Consider the following 7,006-nt stretch of genomic DNA (forward strand, 5'->3'; position numbering starts at 1 on the left):
GTGGCTCATTCTTGGGCCTTCTACGACTCCCAGAAAAGACAAGCCCATGGGAAAGGGGGGAGGGGCGGGAAAGGCGCAGTCCCGGAAGCAGGGCCCCTTGCGGCCTCCAGCCAGCAATCTCAGTTATCCAAGAGTCTTGCAAAGTTAGAAAAGATGAATTCCATGCTGTAAACTGAAATGAGAGCCTGCACTGGCAGGAAGCTGAGGAACTGGATCCCAGGTGGACGCTAAGCCTAGTTTCCCAGGTTTTTTTCCCAAAGCACCCCGGGACGCTAAACGCTGCCTCCTGGTAAAGACCAGTTTGCTAGAACAGAGCCTGGGGCAGAGGGCCACAGCTCTACCCTCCCACCCCTGGGCTTGCCTCCCGTGGGTCCAAAGCAAGGGAGAAGGTGGAGGCTGTGAGACCGAAAGCGGGGGGAACAGGCAGGGAACCAAGATCTAGGAGCATGAGAGAGAAACCAGCAGGCTGCCTTCTGGATTCAAGGACAGGGGACCAGGCAAGAGGCTGAGGGCAAACAGACAAAGGCCTGCTGTAGCCACGCCCATTCCGGTTCACAGGGGCCCCGCCTCCCTGCCTCCCTTTCAGCCGACCAAGCCCAGGTTGCACCCCGGAACCTTATCACATTCCCTGCTCGGGGACTACGTCTAAGAGCAGCCTCAGACAACTGAGGAATCCCATTCTCTTTTGCAAGTGATTGGTGGAGGGCAGGCACGTGACCCACGCCAATGAGACGTGAGGGGAAGCCAGGGAGGAAGTTTCTAGAAAATGTTTCCCTCACTCTTGAGAAAGAGACATCTTTCTCTGGATATTGTTGAGTCCATTGCCGCTCCTTTGGACTGTATAATACAAACGAATATACCTTTCCTTTGGACTAATTGGGATTTCTGTTGTTGCTGTAAAAAAAAAACATTCCAACTGATGCACATATTCAGCTTTTAAGTGCCTGTATTGTCAGAAGACAACACAATTTTAAGCCTGGAGAAACTTTGTGTGCCATGGGAAAAGGGGTCCCTCCCACTCTGGGAAGACGTAGTCCCGCCTCCTCTCAGCAGGAGGCCTCTGTTGGGGCACAGCCTGGACCACTACCTGCACCGCACGACGGCCCTACGGCCACAGAACCAGAGAATGCCCGAGCGTGGGGACAGAGGCCCTACGGCATTCAGAGACCCTCCAAGCAAAACCTAGAGAATAAATAGGTTGTTACAGAGGCAGAAGAAGAACCAGCACGCCCAGATGAAGGATCAAAGGGGACAGTGGACAAGGGAGACTCCTGCAGAGAGCACAAATGGGCGCGCTCAGAATGGCTGGCCCCCGCAGCTGGTGGCACTTAGCGGCCTCCCTCGGCAAATGTGTCTAAGCCTGTGTGTGCACAGCTGTGCTGGGGGGAGGGGGGAGTCTATAAGAATGTGCGGCAGCCGAAAGGTGGGCTGCAGCAGACCCCGCACCTCCCCCGCCGGCATTCGCCTCCGCCCATAGCGGCGCCTCCTTGCCTCGAGTTGACCTGCCCACCCCGCCCGTCCCAGCTCCGGGCAGGAGCCAACAAATTCCTTTTTTTTTTTCCTTTAGGCATTTTCAAGTTGGTTTTCTGTCACATGTGACTGGAAAGAAATTGCACGACTAACACAAAGGCATTGTCTAACTTCAGAAGAGAGCAAAATGGAAGAAGGGGTGCCTTCCACAAGCAGATGCCTGCAATCCCATTCATTACATGATTTCCGGCAGGGCCCTGCAGGCCCTGGGCCTCGGCTTCTTCGTCTGTGAAATGGCAAAGTGGGTCAGAATGGTCTTCATGGCCCCTTCCAGCTGTGACACCTTAGATTCCAGGACACTTGTACTTTTCACCCCCCAAAAATCACAGCAGTGGTGACCAGTCGGGGCAGGGCGGAGAGAGGTATTCCACATTTGGGGGGGATCAGAGGAGAGCCGCGGGGCCCCACTTGCTTGCAGGGTAAGTGTTCCCAGGGCCCTGTAGGTCAAGGGGCCACATCCTGCTGAGGCTCGGTGGGGAGGTCACCGGGTTTGTGGGGCAGCTTGGAAGGCTGCGGGGAGGAAGTTCTGGCAGTTTTGCTTTCCGGGCGGAGGGCCCACAGCCCGTTTGCGCGTTTGCTGTGAAGCTGCAGAGCCGCCACCTCCACGTGGCCAGGGGTGCTGTCTCCCCGGGGGGGGGGGGGGCAGCGTTTTTCCGTGGAGGGACAGCCACCCAAAGAGAGAAGCGCTCCTCCAGTGGCTCTTGAGGAAACGTCAGGTCAGAGCCCAAATCCCAGGACAGAGATCTGGACGAGAGAGGAACTAAGCAGGAATGTCCCACACTGTAAAGGGACGAATGGGGGAGGGGAGGTTTGCTGCTTCCTGCGCCCGAGAGAGAAACTGGGGAGGGACCGTATGTGGACTGGGACGGGGGGGGGTGCTGCCCCCCGGATGGGGGAGCGGGCTGAGGGTCCGGGAGAGAGAAAGCAGTCGGAGGGCGTGCCTCACAAAAGATCAGGAACCAATTCCAACACCGGTGTCTAGTTCAGGCATTTTATTTTCTACATTGTCTTTCCCTTCCGTATTCCCAAGTAACATTTACTGGAATGTTACCCCGTGGTCTTAGCTATGATTTGGGGGGCCCAGGGAGGTGAGCTGAGGGCCAGGAGCGTGGATGGAGAGCCACAGGGCTCAGTGAAGCTAGTTAGGGAAGAGGAAGAGGCCAACTGCAGACCCCGGGCGAGAGGCCAAGGAAGGACAAGACAAAAGGTCTGCAAACACTCCTCACTCCGGAGGACTGTCTCAGTACTGGGGGAAGGAGAACCTCCCAGGGCCCGACGGGCTGGAGGTGTCCTGCAGGACACCCCGACAGAAGACAATTAATTGCCCCCCAAGCCCAAGCCGTGGTGTGGAGCCGCGGTGTGGCTTCACCAGTTAGTGAGGCGCCGATGGGCCGGCTGTTCGCTGCATTCTCTCTCAGCTTGTACCAAATGGCTGCCTGGGCCTTCTTATGTTTCTAAAGAAGCTTTTTTTTTTTTTTTTAAAGAAGCTTTTTTAAATTAAAAAAAATTTTTTTGGTAAAGTCATTTTCTCTCTGGCCCCCTCTGGGGCTGTCATTGGGGAGGCAGAAGAGTGGGGGGCGCCCCTCACCGGACTCCCGGCCCCCCACCCTGAGCCCATCGCCCTGGGCCCCCGCGCCCACCCTGCCCTCACACAGGACTCTTTCACATTCCAAACTGCCCGCCTGGTTTGTTTTTTTAAGAAAGCAATAACCGCAGCACATTCACTGTGGTTCTTTATGACTTTCCATATGTATAATCGCTCTTTCTCCCTTCAGTTTTTCCAGTGTTTTTTTTTTCTTTTAAATAAATGCTCATAAATTTTACTGAAAAGGATGAAAAAAACATACCTAAAAAGAGCAGTTTGTTGGGTGAAAAAAATAAAAATAAAAACTAAGCTGAATATAGAGAAACTGAACTCCTGTTTAGCATTGTATACCTAAGAAATAAATTTTGTTAAAGTTTTTATGAAAAAGAGATTATTCTGCAGTATCTCTAAAACATGAGCGTCTAAGACTTGAGCTTTTATTTGATGAATTTAACCACCCAGCCACCCCCTCCCTTGGTTCGCTGAGAAGACCCCTCAGTCCTGGGAGGAAGACCCCTGGCTTTAGTCCTCTCAGCCATCCACTTCATGTCGAGCCTTGCGTAAGTTGGCCCCCAGTCTTTATGACCACAAAATGAGGGGGCTGGACTAGAAGCTTTTAAAGGACCCTTTCATCTGGAGAGTTCAACTGGCTTTATAATTAAGTCAGTCACCTGATAAACTAGAGCAAAGAAACTGATTTGGAGACCCCCTCAGAGAGGCAGCGGCAGACTCTGCTGGCTGCCTTCCCCACGGCCATTGTCCCCTTCCTCCCGACCAATGGGAACTCCGATTTTTATGTGGGCAGCAGGGTGCCCAGCTATGAATGATCTGCCAGCCTCCCTTGCACCTGGGCGTGGCCACCCGAGGCAACCCCAGCCAATAAGATGCGAGTGTAAAGCCTTGCAGGGCCAACGCAGCTGGTTACCATTTTTTGCCCTTTGCCTTCCTGCCCGGAATTCAGTCATACGGTGGAGGTAGACTAGGGGTCAAAAGGACGGCAGAGGGGCAGAACAGAACAGGCCAGACGTGTCTGGGTCCCAGTGCGTGAAGGAGTCACTGATCTGGCCTGGAACTGCCCCACCTCAGATGACTTCTTGTTCTCTGACAAAAGGAAACCCTTGGTCTGGTTAACCCGCTGTGAAGCGGGGTTTCTGTCACATAATGCTAAACCCAGTCCTAGTCTGTGCCAGGCTGAGGAGGAGAAACAATCCTTCAACAGATATTGAGTGCCTACTATGTGCCTGACAGAACTGAGGGTGAATAACCCAGACATGCTCCCTGACCTAGAGGTCTCAACAACTGGTGGAGACAAGCAGTACACATAATCAAAGACATCGATTAATTACTATCATTGCTATCGAGGAAATGAGGCAGGCCTTGGAAAAGAGAATAGTAGAAGATTTGCTTCCAATGTGTGGGCCTGGAAGGACAAGTGAGGAAATGATAGTGGAGGCAAATTTAAGGAGTGGGCTGTTTGAAGGAAGAATGAGAAGAAAGAATATTCCAGACCAGAAGAACAGGCCACGCAAAGGTCTCTAGCTGGGAAGGAGCAGAAGGAACCAGGGGGGAGCTGGTGAGTTCGGAGCTGGTGAACGAGGGATTGAAACGAGATGAGAGAGGTAGGCAGGGCTGGCCATGCAGGCCCCGGGTGGGTTTTATTTGACATCATTGAAGGATTTTTAAAGAGAAAGTTGCCTTTTAAGTTGCACTCATCTGAAAAGCAATGTCAGCCTCAACTTTTGTGGGCTATTGGCTGCACAGAGATCTTGCCAACGTGGCCCATCATCCCAGTGCGAGCCCTTTTGTGACTATCCCCTCTCAGCTTCTTCGTCTCCACACATGGACGGCGATAGTTCTGCCTCTAAGAGGAGGCAACGTGTTGAGTCCTGTAACGTGTTCAGAACCATGCCTAACACAGTAAGTTGCTAGAACAGGGTTTATTATTTTCAGTTACTCAGAAGCCCACTGGGGTCCAGATTCTCCTGCCTCTGGGGTGGGGCTTCTACAACTTAGCATTAGCATCACCTGGGTCTTGTCCCCAAAGACTGATTCAGCAGGTCTGGGGTGGCGCAAGAATTTGCATTTCCAACAAGCTTCCGGGGGTGCTGATGCCCGTGGCCTGAAGACCACACTGCTCTAGCCCAGAACCTGCACGGCCCTTTGGGGATATCTTGGGGGAGGATAACTACCCACGCACGTTGTAGCCATCTTCGGCCATGGCGGACCAGGGCAGAGGGTGGGAGACCCAGAGCCCCAACTCCCTGAGGAAGACTCAAAGGCGTTCCCTCGGGGAGTCAGAGCAGAGTACAGTGGTCCTCGGCCTTTAAGGGACCTCAGAACTCCTGGCACAGATGGCAAGAATGCAGATTTGAGGAGCCCACCCCAGAGACTCTTTCAGCCGGGGTGGTGGAGCCCAAAAATATTCGCGTTAAATGACTCTCCATGAATTCTGCTGCAGGGGTGGCCCAGTGGTGGTTTCGTGACAGTGGTTTTGTTTTCAGACAAACCCAAGTTCAAATGTCCTTCAACAACTTTCCATCCTTGCGTGGCTTTTAAAACCTCTCCAAGTTGTGCTTTCCTTATCTGAAAAATGAGCTTATTAATACCAATCATATCCCCCCATGAGGATGGAATAATAATATTTATGCAGAGGGCAAAAAAAAACTTATAATCACAGGCTCCAGTGTGCACAGGTATAACTTGCTTTATTTATCTACAGTTTATATTAACTTAGCTCCTGACCTCATATTTCCTGCTAATAGCAGAAAACAAGCTTTGGAATACTAGATCACTCTCACAGCTTCTAGCTTAAAAAAAAAACAACAAACCTCAAGTCTCTTTCAGGGAGCCACAGCCCGCATTGGGTTTCTCTCCTCCTCTGTTGCTGGCTCACACTCTGGAAAGGATCTGGGTTCTTCAGGGGCTCATCACCCTAACTTCCTCGGGCCTCCCCCCATGGCCCCGCTGGTCCTGGGCACAGGCATCATCTCCCTTGGTCTCCGTACCTGGAGACCTTCTCATTTCTTTGCTCAGAGCTCTCCGCTGAGGTGGACCCAGCCACACAGCTGCCTGTGATCACCAGCCCAGACGCCTGGCTCAATCATTGTTAAACTGCTGCCCAGACGTGTTGGAGTGGGCCTTACCTAGAGTTTCAATCACTACCGATCACCTCCTTCCACTAACTGGTCCAACATCTGTGTTGTTTTTACAGGTCAGGTGAAAAGCGGGACTGCTTCTGATTTCACCCTGCTTTCGTCCTCGTGATTTATAGTAAAACCCTGAGCTCTGCATCCTGGGCCGGGGGAAGGGGGGGGGTCGACTCACAGGTACCCACAATCCTTTTCTTTTACAGCAGCAACAACAAAAGTCTAGTCTTGTGAGTACAAGTCTTGCTTTCTGCTTCAGACTTACACAAATCCATTCAGACCTCCAGCTGACCTCTTGCTTCTTGGGGGTAACTGCCCTCCCACTGAGCACAAGGCAAATAGACCCATGACACTGCTCCCCAGTGATAGGGGAATCAGAAGGTACAAAGAGGCCTGAGGATGAGGGAAGACACTGTATTTGTATCTCAGAACATTAGTCCTTTCTCTCCCTCAGGCGAAGCGCTTACGGAGCACACAGCCCGGCCTGAACTAACTGCTCAGTGCGTGACCGCCATGATGACTTGGGGGAAGAGGAGGAGAAAGAGGATTCCTTCTCCCTGACTGTGTGGTGCTTTGCTGAACTGGCTCTGCCTGGCTGCGACTCTGGGCTCCCAAGACTAGGGACGCCTATGAGGGGGCCCAGGAGGAGCAGGTCCCAAGCGGTGACTTGTTCACTTTCACTTATGAGGTAAGTGGGATCTGCTGAGTGGCGGCCTCAGAAGTGTGCCACGGGGAAGTGAAGCAA

This window comes from Artibeus jamaicensis, unplaced genomic scaffold (genome assembly GCF_021234435.1).
Source record: "Artibeus jamaicensis isolate MK-2021 breed Jamaican fruit bat unplaced genomic scaffold, CSHL_Jam_final scaffold_3307, whole genome shotgun sequence".
NCBI lineage: Eukaryota > Metazoa > Chordata > Mammalia > Chiroptera > Phyllostomidae > Artibeus > Artibeus jamaicensis.